Source organism: Lissotriton vulgaris, chromosome 1_2, assembly GCF_964263255.1.
Source record: "Lissotriton vulgaris chromosome 1_2, aLisVul1.2, whole genome shotgun sequence".
In the NCBI taxonomy this organism is placed as follows: Eukaryota; Metazoa; Chordata; class Amphibia; order Caudata; family Salamandridae; genus Lissotriton; species Lissotriton vulgaris.
In genome coordinates, this window is record NC_141686.1 from 267,770,894 (window position 1) to 267,789,268 (window position 18,375).

Here is an 18,375-nt window from a genome sequence, read left to right on the forward strand (position 1 = left end):
CACTCTTCTGAAGTCAGGCTCCTGCTTTGAGGCACCCTGGACATCTCAGGAGGAGAGGGGTTTACACTCTCTTCTGAGTCAGGCTCCTGAGGGACCCTGGACATCTCACGAGGAGAGGGGTTTACACTCTCTTCTGAAGCTCAGGCTCCTGCTTTGAGGGACCCTGGACATCTCACGAGCAGAGGGGTTTACACTCTCTTCTGAAGTCAGGCTCCTGAGGGACCCTGGACATCTCACGAGGAGAGGGGTTTACACTCTCTTCTGAGTCAGGCTCCTGAGGGACCCTGGACATCTCACGAGGAGAGGGGTTTACACTCTCTTCTGAAGTCAGGCTCCTGCTCTGAGGGACCCTGCACACCTCACAAGGAGAGGGGTTTACACTCTCTTCTGAAGTCAGGCTCCTGCTTTGAGGGACCCTGGACACCTCACGAGGAGAAGGGTTTACACTCTTCTGAAGTCAGGCTCCTGCTTTGAGGGACCCTGGACACCTCACGAGGAGAGCGGTTTACACTCTCTTCTGAAGTCCGGCTCCTGCTCTGAGGGACCCTGCACACCTCACAAGGAGAGGGGTTTACACTCTCTTCTGAAGTCAGGCTCCTGCTTTGAGGGACCCTGGACACCTCACGAGGAGAAGGGTTTACACTCTTCTGAAGTCAGGCTCCTGCTTTGAGGGACCCTGGACACCTCACGAGGAGAGGGGTTTACACTCTCTTCTGAAGTCAGGCTCCTGCTTTGAGGGACCCTGGACATCTCACGAGCAGAGGGGTTTACACTCTCTTCTGAAGCTCAGGCTCCTGCTTTGAGGGACCCTGGACATCTCACGAGCAGAGGGGTTTACACTCTCTTCTGAAGTCAGGATCCTGCTTTGAGGCACCCTGGACATCTCAGGAGGAGAGGGGTTTACACTCTCTTCTGAAGCTCAGGCTCCTGCTCTGGAGAACCCTGGACATCTCACGAGGAGAGGGGTTTACACTCTCTTCTGAAGCTCAGGCTCCTGCTTTGAGGGACCCTGGACATCTCAGGAGGAGAGGGGTTTACACTCTCTTCTGAAGTCAGGCTCCTGCTTTGAGGCACCCTGGACATCTCAGGAGGAGAGGGGTTTACACTCTCTTCTGAGTCAGGCTCCTGCTCTGAAGGACTCAGGACATCTCAGGAGGAGAGGGGTTTACACTCTCTTCTGAGTCAGGCTCCTGCTCCGAAGTCCCGACGTCCCACAAGGAGAGGGGTTTACACTCTCTTCTGAAAGGACCCTGGACATCTCACGAGGAGAGGGGTTTACACTCTCTTCTGAGTCGGGCTCCTGAGGGACCCTGGACATCTCACGAGGAGAGGGGTTTACACTCTCTTCTGAGTCGGGCTCCTGAGGGACTCTGGACATCTCACGAGGACAGGGGTTTACTCTCTCTTCTGAGTCAGGCTCCTGCTCCGAAGTCCCGACGTCCCACAAGGAGAGGGGTTTACACTCTCTTCTGAAAGGACCCTGGACATCTCACGAGGAGAGGGGTTTACACTCTCTTCTGAGTCGGGCTCCTGAGGGACCCTGGACATCTCACGAGGAGAGGGGTTTACTCTCTCTTCTGAGTCAGGCTCCTGCTCTGAAGGACTCTGGACATCTCAGGAGGAGAGGGGTTTACTCTCTCTTCTGAGTCAGGCTCCTGGGGGACCCTGGACATCTCAGGAGGAGAGGGGTTTACTCTCTCTTCTGAAGTCAGGCTCCTGCTCTGAAGGACTCTGGACATCTCACAAGGAGAGAGGTTTACTCTCTCTTCTGAGTCAGGCTCCTGCTCTGAAGGACTCTGGACATCTCAGGAGGAGAGGGGTTTACACTCTGTTCTGAGTCGGGCTCCTGAGGGACCCTGGACATCTCAGGAGGAGAGGGGTTTACACTCTCTTCTGAAGTCAGGCTCCTGAGGGACCCTGGACATCTCATGAGGAGAGGGGTTTACACTCTCTTCTGAAAGGACTCTGGACATCTCACGAGGAGAGGGGTTTACTCTCTCTTTTGAAGTCAGGCTCCTGCTCTGAAGGACTCTGGACATCTCACAAGGAGAGAGGTTTACTCTCTCTTCTGAGTCAGGCTCCTGCTCTGAAGGACTCTGGACATCTCACGAGGAGAGGGGTTTACTCTCTCTTCTGAGTCAGGCTCCTGCTCTGAAGGACTCTGGACATCTCAGGAGGGGAGGGGTTTTCACTCTCTTCTGAGTCAGGCTCCTGCTCTGAGGGACCCTGGACACCTCACGAGGAGAGGGGTTTACACTCTCTTTTGAGTCGGGCTCCTGAGGGACCCTGGACATCTCACGAGGAGAGGGGTTTACTCTCTCTTCTGAGTCAGGCTCCTGCTCTGAAGGACTCTGGACATCTCAGGAGGAGAGGGGTTTACTCTCTCTTCTGAGTCAGGCTCCTGAGGGACCCTGGACATCTCAGGAGGAGAGGGGTTTACTCTCTCTTCTGAAGTCAGGCTCCTGCTCTGAAGGACTCTGGACATCTCAGGAGGAGAGGGGTTTACACTCTGTTCTGAGTCGGGCTCCTGAGGGACCCTGGACATCTCAGGAGGAGAGGGGTTTACACTCTCTTCTGAAGTCAGGCTCCTGAGGGACCCTGGACATCTCATGAGGAGAGGGGTTTACACTCTCTTCTGAAAGGACTCTGGACATCTCACGAGGAGAGGGGTTTACTCTCTCTTTTGAAGTCAGGCTCCTGCTCTGAAGGACTCTGGACATCTCACGAGGAGAGGGGTTTACTCTCTCTTCTGAGTCAGGCTCCTGCTCTGAAGGACTCTGGACATCTCACGAGGAGAGAGGTTTACTCTCTCTTCTGAGTCAGGCTCCTGCTCTGAAGGACTCTGGACATCTCACAAGGAGAGAGGTTTACTCTCTCTTCTGAGTCAGGCTCCTGCTCTGAAGGACTCTGGACATCTCACGAGGAGAGGGGTTTACTCTCTCTTCTGAGTCAGGCTCCTGAGGGACCCTGGACATCTCATGAGGAGAGGGGTTTACACTCTCTTCTGAAAGGACTCTGGACATCTCATGAGGAGAGGGGTTTACACTCTCTTCTGAAAGGACTCTGGACATCTCACGAGGAGAGGGGTTTACTCTCTCTTTTGAGTAGGGCTCCTGAGGGACCCTGGACATCTCACGAGGAGAGGGGTTTACTCTCTCTTTTGAAGTCAGGCTCCTGCTCTGAAGGACTCTGGACATCTCACGAGGAGAGGGGTTTACTCTCTCTTTTGAAGTCAGGCTCCTGCTCTGAAGGACTCTGGACATCTCACGAGGAGAGGGGTTTACTCTCTCTTCTGAGTCAGGCTCCTGCTCTGAAGGACTCTGGACATCTCACGAGGAGAGGGGTTTACTCTCTCTTTTGAAGTCAGGCTCCTGCTCTGAAGGACTCTGGACATCTCACGAGGAGAGGGGTTTACTCTCTCTTTTGAAGTCAGGCTCCTGCTCTGAAGGACTCTGGACATCTCACGAGGAGAGGGGTTTACTCTCTCTTCTGAGTCAGGCTCCTGCTCCGAAGTCCCGACGTCCCACAAGGAGAGGGTTTGGAGATTTCTTCTGAAGCGCCGGTTGCCTCTCAGAAGGACCTTGAGAAGTCCCATGGGGAGAGGGTTTCTGGATTTCTCTGCAGCTCAGGCTGCTGTTCTGAAGGATTCTGTGAAGTCCAACAAAGCGAGTCTGAAGATTCCTTTTGAAGCACAAGCTTCTCGCCCGGATTTGTCCATACAGAGCCCAATGGACACCTTTAGTGCAATCGGATTAAGCCTCGAGTCCACAGAGGATGGATGCTCCCTCTGGTACAGACTCACATTGGAACAGGAAACTCTTTACAAGCCATTGTGGCTGCAACATGAAATAAAACAGATTGATAGAACTCATGATAAAGACTCGAGAAACACTGCATGATAAGAACTTAATAAAAAGTATTAAGACATTCAAATTCTGTTAACAGCTTTAAAGCTGCTACTTGGAAATAAAAAGTGGTGGGCGCTAGATTACGTTGCAGCGATCCTTTCTATTAACATCACTGTTACCAAGTTCTACTCCACCCTTTCATGGAGGCAAAGCCAACATAAACTGAAAGAGCATTTCACATATGTATTTAATGTTTGTCAACAGCTTTCTAATGCCAGGTTCGAGCTCTACAACCTCAAGGTCACCAAGTTCGTCCCTCTGCGTCAGGCCCAAGCACAACGGCACTGAGAATGTCGCTTTTCACCCTCACCATTCTCAATGACACCTAGAATGTCCCTTTGCACAAGGCCCAAGCTCAAGGACACCAATAAGGTCCCTTTGCACCAGGCCTAAGCTCAAGGACACCAATAAGGTCCCTTTGCACCAGGCCCAAGCTCAAGGACACCAAAGAGGTCTCTTTACACCAGGCCCATGCTCAATGACAACGAGTATGCCCATTTGCACCAGGCGGCAACTCAACACTGAGCAGGTCTCTTTCCTTCAGGCAACACCAATCGCGTCCATTTGCACCGGGCCAAAGCCCAAAACCACCAATCATGTCCCTTAGCACCAGGCCCAAGCACAACCGCCCCAAGTACGCCCCTTTGCACCAAGCTTACACTGGAACTCCATACTTATTTTTGAGAGGACAAGTCACCAATGTTCAATCTTCGTGTCAAACTGGCGTGTTCACGTCACAGAAATATATTGAAATAATCAATCTTCAGATACTCCTTAATGACTGGATCTCTTTGAATGGCTCCTCATGTAGTGGATGGTGCTAGGGGTGACCTTGATTTTTTTCTCCAGAGACAAGTGACACAGCAGGTGGTGCCGCAAGAGGTCTGCATGGCCCAGGGTCTGGCACCGAGCTAATACCCGCTGGAAGCCAGGGATTTTCGACTGGGCAGCAGGTTGTGCTTCCAAAGTGGTAATGGAACCCTCTCTCTTTCATGCCAAGCTTTTGTCGGGCACTCTCACTCAGACGTCAGTATGCCTGGCTAGTTGCCCGCCGTAGAGCTCTTGCAACGCTGGAATAGCAGGATACTTACTGTGTTAATGCCTGCGTTGTACTTTCTGTCCATTCTGCCTGCCTAATCAAGAGCCATCTCACCCTAGGCTCAAGTCACACAATCCAACCAAGAGCACACTTCATTACACACAACAATGCGTCGAACAGAGAGGTCTTGTACCTTTTAGGAGCACAAATTTGAAACAACTGGGAACTCACCGAAACATTTAGCACATGTTCCAAACACACACACCCTCCTGCATCTAGGCTTACTGTTCCTGACCTTAAACCACTGATTGCATCATATATATATATATATAAAAATATATATATATATATATATATGGTGAACAAGCACTCATGGGGTGCGAAACGCGTCACGTAGGGCTTATGGAGTGAATAAACCCTACTTACTTGACAGACCTGCATTCTGGTGTGGATTCTTATGCTACCTGAGTGCGCGCTTGGAACGCCGTTTTGTTTGGATATTGAGCACCGGTTACCTCACCGGCAGCGCGCCACCCCCACTCGACGAGGGATACCCCACTGAGGTTATCGTTGGATGTTATATATATATATATATATATATATATATATATATATATATATATATATATATATATATATATATATATATATATATATATATATATATATATATATATATATATATATATATATATATATATATATATATATATATATATATATATATATATTTCGCTCCACCAAAGCCAGTCAGAGCTTTGCGGTAGTCGTGAGCGGTCCGGGCCAGGTCACTGGCAGACCTTAATTATCACTCCAATCACTTCTCGATCAAGAAGGTCGCCCAGACACACTGCGTTTGCTTATAACCATTTATTTCGGCAAGTAAAAAGTTACGACGCATTTCACCATTACGGCTTGTTCACGCTTGAACAAGCCGTAATGGTGAAACGCGTCGTAACTTTTTACTTGCCGAAATAAATGGTTATAAGCAAACGCAGTGTGTCTGGGCGACCTTCTTGATCGAGAAGTGATTGAAGAGAGATATATATATATATATATATATAATGTCTGTGTGTCCTTTATGCATTACTACACCATTCATCCGACCGCCATGAAACTTTGGGAAGTTGTTGAGTACACTCCAGCGAAGGTTTCTGGCAAAAAAAATGTGTTAAATATCGGCCCCCCGGTACCCCAGGGCACTCATAATCTTTCCAATACTGAACGTTTACAGTTTACGGTGCGCTCGCTTTTGCAATGACCACCAACAAAGCACAAGGACAATCGCGGCAAGTGTGTGGACTACATTTGGAGAATCCGTGCTTCTCACATGGACAACTGTATGTGGCTAGCTCACGCGTCTGAAAACCTTCTGATTTATTAGTGTACGCACCAGATGGAAAAACGAAAAAAAAACGTGTATCCACAAGCACTCAAATAAACAGAATTAAAACAACACTTTAAAATGTTTTCCATATTAAAATGAATACGTTTCAATAAAAATGACAATGTAAATTGAATGTTATCATAACAAGTTTCCTTACATTTCCTTTCATCTGAGATCGCGGCAACGCGCGACGGGTAAGCTAGTTACTCAATAAAAATAAGTGATTCAATAAAGGGCTTTAACAACCGCCTACAGGCGGTAAGTGGGTTGCAATTTGTTATGTCAATACTGCTGCATATAGACTTTGTTAGTTAGATGGGTGTTGTTTTAATTTTCTAATGTAGTTAAATTCTGTATGTGACAGCAGTGAACAATAGCGTCCATAATGGACTATGCTCAGAAACAAGTGATGCCTACAGTGTGGTATTGCACATATACTGAAAAGCATGTTGGCCTTGCAGAACTCCATGAATTGCAGGCCTTCTGCAGGACAAAATGAGTTCCATTTTTATCTTACAGGATTTTATCTTGCAGTCTTCAAAATACTGTTACTCTAATGGACTAGGATTCATGTTCCTCCCCCATATGAAAACATCCAAGCTACTTAGACTATCGGTTTTATCTTTATAAGACTGAAAAAATAATGAAATGCTTCCCGGTAACAAAAGTTCAGATTGTTGCTATGTTTCTTAGATTAAGCTCAGTCTATCAAGTAGATAAGCTGTACCGGTCACTTGTGTGGCTGCTGGAGCAAAGTTCCGCATGAAGCAAGCAAGTGTCGAGTCACTTGGCCCTTTTGTTCTCTCCCATGCTGCAGTCCAGTTATCTCAGTGGCCCACTTACACATTAAAATCGCTGGAGGTCCTGCTCAAATACCCTTAAGGTTTAGGGTGGCCCTAAGGGCTGTCCGGGAGCTGTTGAGCAGAATAAGGTTCCAGATTTAACTTGCAATATACGAGACAAAACAACTGGCCACAATAACTCCCACAAGCTATTACTGGGCAGGTAGATACCTCACATGCACAACAATGTCACTAACATAACACAAATGACATCACAGCTCAGAAAAAGGAAGTGTGTGTGGAAGCCGTGCAGGTGGTGGGTGGGATACAATAATCATTTTTAAGCACATTGCAAGGAAAGAAAATAGCTGGCAACTAAAAGAAGCATCACACCCCATGCGCCCAACGTAGCCCCAACTCTCCGACACCCACAACATCACATGCCATGCAACCAATGCAGCCCCAACACTCCGACACCCACAAAATCACACTCTATGCACCAACGTGGCCCCAACACTCCGAAACCCACAAAATCACACTCTATGCACCAACGTGGCCCCAACACTCCGAAACCCACAAAATCACACTCTATGCGACCAACGTGGCCCCAACACTCCAAAACCCACAAAATCACACTCTATGCGACCAACGTGGCCCCAATACTCCGACACCCACAACATCACATGCCATGCAACCAATGTAGCCCCAACAATCCGACACCCACAAAATCACACTCTATGCGTCCAACACTCGGACACCCACATCACACTCCATGCGCCCAACGTGGCCCCAACACTCCGACACCCACAAGTCAAGTCAAGTCAAGTCATAAAATTTATATAGCGCACTACATACCCAGCGGGTCTCAAGGCGCTTAGGGAGGGGAGGAGGATTACTTGTCAAATATCCACGTTTTAAGTTGCTTTCTGAATGCTAGGTGGTTCTGGGTAAGGCGAAGGTAAGTGGGAAGTGAGTTCCCTGTTTTAGCCGCCAGGTATGAGAAGGATCGACCTCCCATGGTGTTCTTGTTGATGCGAGGTACAGTGGCGAGGGCTTGGCTGGAGGATCGTAGTTGGCGGGGGGGGTGTAGAAGGACAGTCGTGAGTTGAGGCATTCTGGTCCGATTTCGTAGACACCCACAAAATCACATGCCATGCAACCAATGTAGCCTCAACACTCCGATAACCACTTGTGGTTTGCAAAATGTGCAGCCTTTTAAAAAGGAAATATTTCATGTATGAAGCTTTATGCTGTATATCCACTCTCGTAAGAACTTATTTTTTATTTCTTTATACAACATTCCACACTTACTTCCCAGACCTAGGCTGAACACATAAGCGGCCAGAAGTCTGACACTGTGGGGTCTATTCACAAAGGCATTTATGAGAACAGGAAGTAGTAATACGGGAGTACTCTTATATGCTGCTACTGGCTTTTGCGAATGGGCCCGGAAACGCCCAACTCCATTTTAGTAAAAGAGCAACGTGTGCACAGTCCATTCGATTTATATTAATTTTATATCAGAGGTCTTCAAACTGCGGGGCGTGTTAACCATATGTAACTAGATCATACAGGGGTTTGCCACCAAATTAATTCAAACAAGATCACATAAAGCAAGGACTGATGCAGATATTTTGCTTTCAAATATTTTCTTTTTTCTTCATCTTTTTTCAAAAAAAGTATTTTCTCTAGGGCAAAGGCTACAGAGAAAAGAAGGTTTAAAAATGTTTAAGAATAAAGAAAATGTTTTAAAGAAAAACATCTTGACGAACCCTTGCTTTACGTGGTCTTGTTTGAATTCATTTGGAAAGCCGCGTTACAAGTGGATATTATAATTTCTAGATAATCTCGAGTGCGGAGTCGTATATATTGCAAATGCTGTTCTAGACTTTGACCTGTGGGGAAGGTTTAGGCTCGTGCACCTTTTTTTCTAATTTGTTAACACCTACTTTGATGATAAGTGCGATAGTCATTGCCTCAGTCTCTTCTATAAATCACTTAAAAAGGATTGCAACTGTGATTCTGCGCGCTGTGGTAGCGGGGTCCAAGAAGTGGCTAAACAGAACAAAATATTCTGGAAGAATGTTGTTGTTTTTCACCTTTAGCCAAATGCATATAAAATAATGCACACCTTAAATTAAAAATAAATACAAATTAAACTAAGTGTTGGGAATGCTCTCTTTAACGTTATGAAAGCTCGATTGGTTAATGTGATCAGAGCAGATGTCTGTTTGTGAGACCAGAGAGTCACAGAACTGAAAGCTGGTCGGCGCAATGAGGAATAATGACTTGTGTATATATGGTGCTCTGACGTGATAAAAAAATCACTATAAATATGCATCTCAGGTGAGAGGTGTGGCACAACGGCCAGGGCAGCTGTCTCCGGAGCACAGGGTTCAGGGTTCGATCTGCGCCGGCGGCAGCTCAGCTCAGCACCATGTGACTCTGGGCAATAGCTCCCCTAATCTTCCCAAAGGCCCCCAGCGCCTTGAGACCCTTAGGGGTGATTAGTTCGTGCTTTACAGATACCGGGTTATTTAAAATTGCATTACACGCAGTTTAATGTAGGCTGCCAAAAAATGATCTAGTGTTTAAGATAAACACGTGTTTTCAAAGAATATAAGTTGACAAAAGGTACTCGCACGGTAACGGTGCAAACATTTTTATTAGTTAATTAAAAGAAGGCTTTCCAAAACTCAAAACTCCTACATTAGGTCTCAAAAAGAATACATATTTGACACCACCACACCTCCAATGACTCCATGATTTAAAGCCTATACTCGCCTCTAAGCAAACTGCATAGCTGATGATTAAGCAATGCACAAGTTTACACTGCTGTCAGGTGACAGGTACCTTGTGTGTAACTTACTAAAAGTAAGGGCAGAACCTTTCAAGTCCGGGTAATTTGAGGACTCTGCTAATAAGGCGCCGGGTGGGGGAGCAGCTCCCTCGAGAAGGATTCCCTTACACAAACTCGCGGGTGTAACGCTACACGTGCTGGTGTCCAGTCTGGACTGCAGGACACGCCTCGGTTTGTGGACTAGTGGCAGGCCTGGCTGGGCTACCGGGGGTTCCTGCCTGGCCGCTGCTGTGCAGCGATGCTTCCAGGAGCGCGGCGTCCTTTCAAGTCCCGGCACACTGGGCCCTTTTGTTCAACATGCAGCGCAGGGCCTGAAGCGCTCTTCAAACAGGACTAAATAGTGCACAGAACCTCTGCTGGAACAAAGACCGATTGTAAAGACACCCAGCACGGATCAGACCTCTGAGAAGCCCTGGTAAACATGTATTTACTAGTAGCACAGACCACACGTGGCTGACTGGCTTGGCCCCTGCACTGTTCCCACCCTGATCTGGGCCGTCTCATTCACTGCGTCTGTACAGTTCCTTTTTCCAGCGGACTCAGCATTCTTTATGTTCCATTCGCTCTCCTCAGAAACTGACAGAAGGGCTTAGGAAAAAAGCATTAGTAAAGCCAGTTGGGCTGGCGTTGCCTTGCCAGTGCTCGGTTTGCTTTGCAGTGGTTTTTGTAAAAGATTATTCTTGGGGAATCTGCTGGGCCCTGGGCAATATGAAAAATGGCCCAAAACAAAAATACATTTTGGTCTCAAAAAGTGCACATTTGGCTGCAACCCGAGGGAAGTACTTTGTGGGTAGATGCGCCCCTTCTGAAAGCGTGAGACCGGGCAGAGTGACGTCACCCACACTGAAGTTAGTCAATAGCTGAAGAAGGCCGACTTTTACCTTCATTAGTGTGTGGAAAAAAACGTGAATAACGCAATAACAGATGAATGGATGGATGAAGAGGGCTCTCTGGAAGACCCTAATTATATGGAGTAATTTAATTTAGTATATTCAAATATTGGAATGGGAGGCAAAGTGCACAGTAAGGGCGACTTTATGGGAGTCACGCTGCCCAGCATTCAGAGTTTCCCACTGGTAGCTCCAGACAGGTACAGGAGTAAATATGACTCAAGGCGGACATGGAGTGGCAGAAGAGCACCATATGAGTGAGTTCATGAGGGTCACTTTGCCCAGCATTCAGGGTTTCACACTGCCAGCTCCTGACAGGTACAGTGGTAAATATGACTCAAGGACTGACATGGAGTAAGTGGCAGAAGAGCACCATATGAGTGAGTTCATGAGGGTCACTTTGCCCAGCATTCAGGGTTTCACACTGCCGGCTCCAGACAGGTACAGGAGTAAATATGACTCGAGGACTGACATGGAGTAAGTGGCAGGAGAGCACAGTATGAGTGAGTTCATGAGGGTCACTCTGCCCAGCATTCAGGGTTTCACACTGCCAGCTCCTGACAGGTACAGGAGTAAATATGACTCGAGGACTGACATGGAGTAAGTGGCAGGAGAGCACCATATGAATGAGTTCATGAGGGTCACTCTGCCCAGCATTCAGGGTTTCACACTGCCAGCTCCTGACAGGTACAGGAGTAAATATGACTCGAGGACTGACATGGAGTAAGTGGCAGGAGAGCACCATATGAATGAGTTCATGAGGGTCACTCTGCCCAGCATTCAGGGTTTCACACTGCCAGCTCCTGACAGGTACAGGAGTAAATATGACTCGAGGACTGAAATGGAGTAAGTGGCAGGAGAGCACAGTATGAGTGAGTTCATGAGGGTCACTTTGCCCAGCATTCAGGGTTTCACACTGCCAGCTCCTGACAGGTACAGGAGTAAATATGACTCGAGGACTGACATGGAGTAAGTGGCAGGAGAGCACCATATGAATGAGTTCATGAGGGTCACTCTGCCCAGCATTCAGGGTTTCACACTGCCAGCTCCTGACAGGTACAGGAGTAAATATGACTCGAGGACTGAAATGGAGTAAGTGGCAGGAGAGCACAGTATGAGTGAGTTCATGAGGGTCACACTGCCTGGCATTCAGGGTTTCACACTGCCGGCTCCTGACAGGTATCACACTGCCGGCTCCTGACAGGTACAGGAGTAAATATGACTCGAGGACTGACATGGAGTAAGTGGCAGAAGAGCACCATATGAGTGAGTTCATGAGGGTCACTCTGCCCAGCATTCAGGGTTTCACACTGCCAGCTCCTGACAGGTACAGGAGTAAATATGACTCGAGGACTGACATGGAGTAAGTGGCAGAAGAGCACCATATGAGTGAGTTCATGAGGGTCACTCTGCCCAGCATTCAGGGTTTCACACTGCCAGCTCCTGACAGGTACAGGAGTAAATATGACTCGAGGACTGACATGGAGTAAGTGGCAGGAGAGCACCATATGAGTGAGTTCATGAGGGTCACTTTGCCCAGCATTCAGGGTTTCACACTGCCAGCTCCTGACAGGTACAGGAGTAAATATGACTCGAGGACTGACATGGAGTAAGTGGCAGGAGAGCACCATATGAGTGAGTTCATGAGGGTCACTTTGCCCAGCATTCAGGGTTTCACACTGCCAGCTCCTGACAGGTACAGGAGTAAATATGACTCGAGGACTGAAATGGAGTAAGTGGCAGGAGAGCACAGTATGAGTGAGTTCATGAGGGTCACTTTGCCCAGCATTCAGGGTTTCACACTGCCAGCTCCTGACAGGTACAGGAGTAAATATGACTCGAGGACTGACATGGAGTAAGTGGCAGGAGAGCACCATATGAATGAGTTCATGAGGGTCACTCTGCCCAGCATTCAGGGTTTCACACTGCCAGCTCCTGACAGGTACAGGAGTAAATATGACTCGAGGACTGAAATGGAGTAAGTGGCAGGAGAGCACAGTATGAGTGAGTTCATGAGGGTCACACTGCCTGGCATTCAGGGTTTCACACTGCCGGCTCCTGACAGGTATCACACTGCCGGCTCCTGACAGGTACAGGAGTAAATATGACTCGAGGACTGACATGGAGTAAGTGGCAGAAGAGCACCATATGAGTGAGTTCATGAGGGTCACTCTGCCCAGCATTCAGGGTTTCACACTGCCAGCTCCTGACAGGTACAGGAGTAAATATGACTCGAGGACTGACATGGAGTAAGTGGCAGAAGAGCACCATATGAGTGAGTTCATGAGGGTCACTCTGCCCAGCATTCAGGGTTTCACACTGCCAGCTCCTGACAGGTACAGGAGTAAATATGACTCGAGGACTGACATGGAGTAAGTGGCAGAAGAGCACCATATGAGTGAGTTCATGAGGGTCACTTTGCCCAGCATTCAGGGTTTCACACTGCCAGCTCCTGACAGGTACAGGAGTAAATATGACTCGAGGACTGACATGGAGTAAGTGGCAGGAGAGCACCATATGAGTGAGTTCATGAGGGTCACTCTGCCCAGCATTCAGGGTTTCACACTGCCAGCTCCTGACAGGTACAGGAGTAAATATGACTCGAGGACTGACATGGAGTAAGTGGCAGAAGAGCACCATATGAGTGAGTTCATGAGGGTCACTCTGCCCAGCATTCAGGGTTTCACACTGCCAGCTCCTGACAGGTACAGGAGTAAATATGACTCGAGGACTGACATGGAGTAAGTGGCAGAAGAGCACCATATGAGTGAGTTCATGAGGGTCACTCTGCCCAGCATTCAGGGTTTCACACTGCCAGCTCCTGACAGGTACAGGAGTAAATATGACTCGAGGACTGACATGGAGTAAGTGGCAGGAGAGCACCATATGAGTGAGTTCATGAGGGTCACTCTGCCCAGCATTCAGGGTTTCACACTGCCAGCTCCTGACAGGTACAGGAGTAAATATGACTCGAGGACTGACATGGAGTAAGTGGCAGGAGAGCACCATATGAGTGAGTTCATGAGGGTCACTCTGCCCAGCATTCAGGGTTTCACACTGCCAGCTCCTGACAGGTACAGGAGTAAATATGACTCGAGGACTGACATGGAGTAAGTGGCAGGAGAGCACCATATGAGTGAGTTCATGAGGGTCACTCTGCCCAGCATTCAGGGTTTCACACTGCCAGCTCCTGACAGGTACAGGAGTAAATATGACTCGAGGACTGACATGGAGTAAGTGGCAGGAGAGCACCATATGAGTGAGTTCATGAGGGTCACTTTGCCCAGCATTCAGGGTTTCACACTGCCAGCTCCTGACAGGTACAGGAGTAAATATGACTCGAGGACTGACATGGAGTAAGTGGCAGAAGAGCACCATATGAGTGAGTTCATGAGGGTCACTATGCCCAGCATTCAGGGTTTCACACTGCCAGCTCCTGACAGGTACAGGAGTAAATATGACTCGAGGACTGACATGGAGTAAGTGGCAGAAGAGCACCATATGAGTGAGTTCATGAGGGTCACTTTGCCCAGCATTCAGGGTTTCACACTGCCAGCTCCTGACAGGTACAGGAGTAAATATGACTCGAGGACTGACATGGAGTAAGTGGCAGGAGAGCACCATATGAGTGAGTTCATGAGGGTCACTTTGCCCAGCATTCAGGGTTTCACACTGCCAGCTCCTGACAGGTACAGGAGTAAATATGACTCGAGGACTGACATGGAGTAAGTGGCAGGAGAGCACCATATGAGTGAGTTCATGAGGGTCACTTTGCCCAGCATTCAGGGTTTCACACTGCCAGCTCCTGACAGGTACAGTGGTAAATATGACTCAAGGACTGACATGGAGTAAGTGGCAGAAGAGCACCATATGAGTGAGTTCATGAGGGTCACTTTGCCCAGCATTCAGGGTTTCACACTGCCAGCTCCTGACAGGTACAGGAGTAAATATGACTCGAGGACTGACATGGAGTAAGTGGCAGGAGAGCACCATATGAGTGAGTTCATGAGGGTCACTTTGCCCAACATTCAGGGTTTCACACTGCCAGCTCCTGACAGGTACAGGAGTAAATATGACTCGAGGACTGACATGGAGTAAGTGGCAGGAGAGCACCATATGAGTGAGTTCATGAGGGTCACTTTGCCCAGCATTCAGGGTTTCACACTGCCAGCTCCTGACAGGTACAGTGGTAAATATGACTCGAGGACTGACATGGAGTAAGTGGCAGAAGAGCACCATATGAGTGAGTTCATGAGGGTCACTTTGCCCAGCATTCAGGGTTTCACACTGCCAGCTCCTGACAGGTACAGGAGTAAATATGACTCGAGGACTGACATGGAGTAAGTGGCAGGAGAGCACAGTATGAGTGAGTTCATGAGGGTCACACTGCCTGGCATTCAGGGTTTCACACTGCTGGCTCCAGCCATACACAGATAAAGGAGTAAGTGTGCATCAAGGACTGAATGGAGCAAGAGTTTAAACGGGTCACATTGCAGACAGAGAAGGACACCCTCTTTCCCAAACCAGGCGGTGTGCACCAGAGGCCCTATAATGTGACGTCAGCTCGCACACAGTCACCTCTCTTTCGGGAATAGTGAGGTAGGCCAGCGGCCACCAGTGTGAGCGCGCTACTTGCCACGGGGCTTGTGAACAAGGGGCAGTCTGTGCGCGAGTGGGGGGGCGGGGGCTGCTGCAGTCAGGCGTAAAGGAGCGGGGTGCATGAGACTCACATGACGGAGCTTGCAACGCAGAAAGGTCAACTCTGGGAGGGCTCCTTAGAAAACTACACCCCACATTCCCACCGAAAACCGCTCACGGGACCAGAGAGCATTCTGAGGAAAGCCTTGGTGAGCAGAGAGGCCTTCACACGAAAGACGGAAGCCCCGCTCATCTGCCGTCACAAAAAGTGATATCAAAATCTAGGACATTGCGGAACTACAGCTCCTCATGCGAAATACATCAGCATTTGTTTTAAAACAATTAAGCCTCTGACAGTCCATCAAAGCTATTTTAGTTTTCAATTTTACCCTCACAACCAATAAGAAACTTTGAAAAATTCATAAAAGCTGTGAAGTTTCTTAAAGAATCTAACCTATGTGAATTTCTGCAATTTCGCACACCCATACATAAATCCCTGAGTGTGGTACCGAGGCGCGGCTGCAGCCTGTACACCACCCACCGAAGGGGCAGGTGTGGCGGGGCACCGCCCCCGGACTCAGTGCTCTGGGGTGGGGCAGGTCAAGGAGGCATTTACAAAACACAGTCACCTGCATTTCGGAAGCCTGCTAAAGCCGAGAACGCTTCCCTCCCACCCTCGTTTCTCACCTTTAAGGATCAGAGAAGCGCTTGCCGGTCCCTCTCGGCTCACAATGTGGCACAGACAGGTATTCAAGGTAATATGGCCCTTTATCGCGCTTACGGGTTCAGTTTATCTTCTCCGCTGTGGTAATAATTAGCTCGAAATACAATGGCATCGATCGCACAGCTGGAGAGCTCGGTTTACAGTCTTCGATTGGCACAATTCTACCCCGAGCCCACCCAGCATTTCAAATCACCCCCGAACTGATGCCCGCTCTTTGCCCATCCGACCAACCACGGACCTCAGCCCTCACACCCCACCAGGCCTGGACCCGACACTTTGAACCAACCATCACAAGGCCTAGTTCAGACGCGCTGCAAACCTGGACAGAGTTCAAGAGAGCTGAGAGCACAAGGACGCACTGATGGGGACCGGACCGGGGGTAAAACCCGAAAACAACCGGAGCAAGGACAGGCAGACACGAACAGGGCAAGGCAGCATGCACTGAGAGAGCAAGCGGCCAATCACAGCATGCCCTGGGAGATACCCCCAAGATAACAATTCATGTCACTGCAGACAACCGGATCCTGTGTACTACGCTCTCCCCACCACATGGGTCGTTTACTAAAAACAAGCCTTTGCGTTTGCAACGCAATCGGTCTTGGGACCTTCTATGTATTTAGCTATGCCGCACATTAGCCTGGGTGCTGAAACATCTACTGCTCTTTAACATGGAGGGAAAGTAAGCACCAAACTGCGTGACACGCCAGGTATGGGAACACATGGAGAGAAATATCGCCTTCCAGCAGGAAATTGTGTAGTCCAAAGCTCTGTTTTTAATATAAAATCAGAGCCTTTGTTGGTCATGCCATTGAAAATACAAGATTTGAAAAAAATATTATTGTCCACGTGTGCTTGTGGAAGACAATTTTTATGGACTGCAATCTAGAGAATGCTAAAGTGATTCTGGTAGTTTACTGACCTCTGCTGGTCGTTTTCTATCAAGAAAGTTAAATAGAGGCAGTTGCCAGAAAATGTTTTAAAAAAAGAAAGTCCCTCAGCAGAAGGCAATTCTGGTATTTTGCTGACCTCTACTGGTCATTTTCTATCAAGACAGTTAAATAGAGGCAATTGAACAGAAAAAAGTCCCTAAGCGGAAGCAGACAAGTCCTAGGGCTAATCTCTAGAGCCCACAAAGTACATAAACATATAAGTATATACAAAAGTATATACAAGAGGCCTCGAATGCTTGACCTAATGATCCTTTCAAAATAGTTATTAATTGGCAGTTCTGCCAGTCAGAAGCCCTGGGCACCAGTTTTAAGAGGGCCCGGACCCCCAAGCATGCTCCCTCGCCCCACCCGTCAAGTCAAGTGATACATCCCACAATCAAATTCAGTACTACCAGAAAGTGGGTGTAAAACGACCATGTTTAATTTGCAACATTCATAATCATGACTAAAACAGTACATATTAAAATTGATGAAATAAATATCACACTTTTAATATCAACATTCAAAATTGTCATAACCATTTATTATGACTAATTAATTTTTCCCCCAGCACTAAGGGGCCCTCTGGCTCGGATCTCCAAATCTGAGAACCCACGCAAGGCGCAACCCACCTGCGTCCTTGAGTGGTGCGCCCCAGCCCTCTGGTCCTTGTCTGCCATATTCGGGGCCCACCCCTCTACCACCAGGCTGCCCAGGAGGTTTGTAGGGAATACCAAGGGGTCGCTACCCCCTGCCCTAATTTGTGACCTGGCCCCCTTGCCTCCCCAGCCGGTGGCCCCATTCTCCCTGCGGAGCGCTTACGTCTCTCCCCTCAGTGTTGACCTAGGGAATACGCAAGGAGGACTCCCGTTAACCCTGTAAATCAATGTCAATGTTCGGTGGCCTCTTTTCCACCAAAGACCCCCCTCAAACTACTAATCCAAGGGACAGGTGGGTGAGAGTTAGCAGACACGAGGCGCAGTCCAGGATCAGTCTGGTGAAGGCGAGAAAGAGACCGAACCTAGGGCTCCAGAAGCCTAAATAGGCCTGAGTCTCCGCCCCCTCCTGCACTGGACATGCGTCACAGCTGCCCCCGGAAGGAATTACCGCGGCCGGTCGCCCATTGGGCTAGCCCGGCCACCTCGAGTTGCAGGGGCGAGGCGCCGGGAGGCCGGGCCCGAATGGCGCGCTCTTTGATCCTCACTCTTGGAAGAGTAC

General features: G+C 48.6%; 1 protein-coding gene across 1 annotated transcript in view; it reads right to left on the bottom strand.

The window, feature by feature from the left end:
* Nucleotides 1–16,271, bottom strand: part of ST3GAL3 (ST3 beta-galactoside alpha-2,3-sialyltransferase 3) — a 732,784-nt gene extending 716,513 nt beyond the window's left edge. The window contains exon 1 of the mRNA XM_086953194.1: nucleotides 16,192–16,271. The gene's annotated coding sequence lies outside the window, so the exon portion shown is untranslated. The remainder of the gene's footprint in view (nucleotides 1–16,191) is intronic.
* Nucleotides 16,272–18,375: the final 2,104 nt, after the last annotated feature.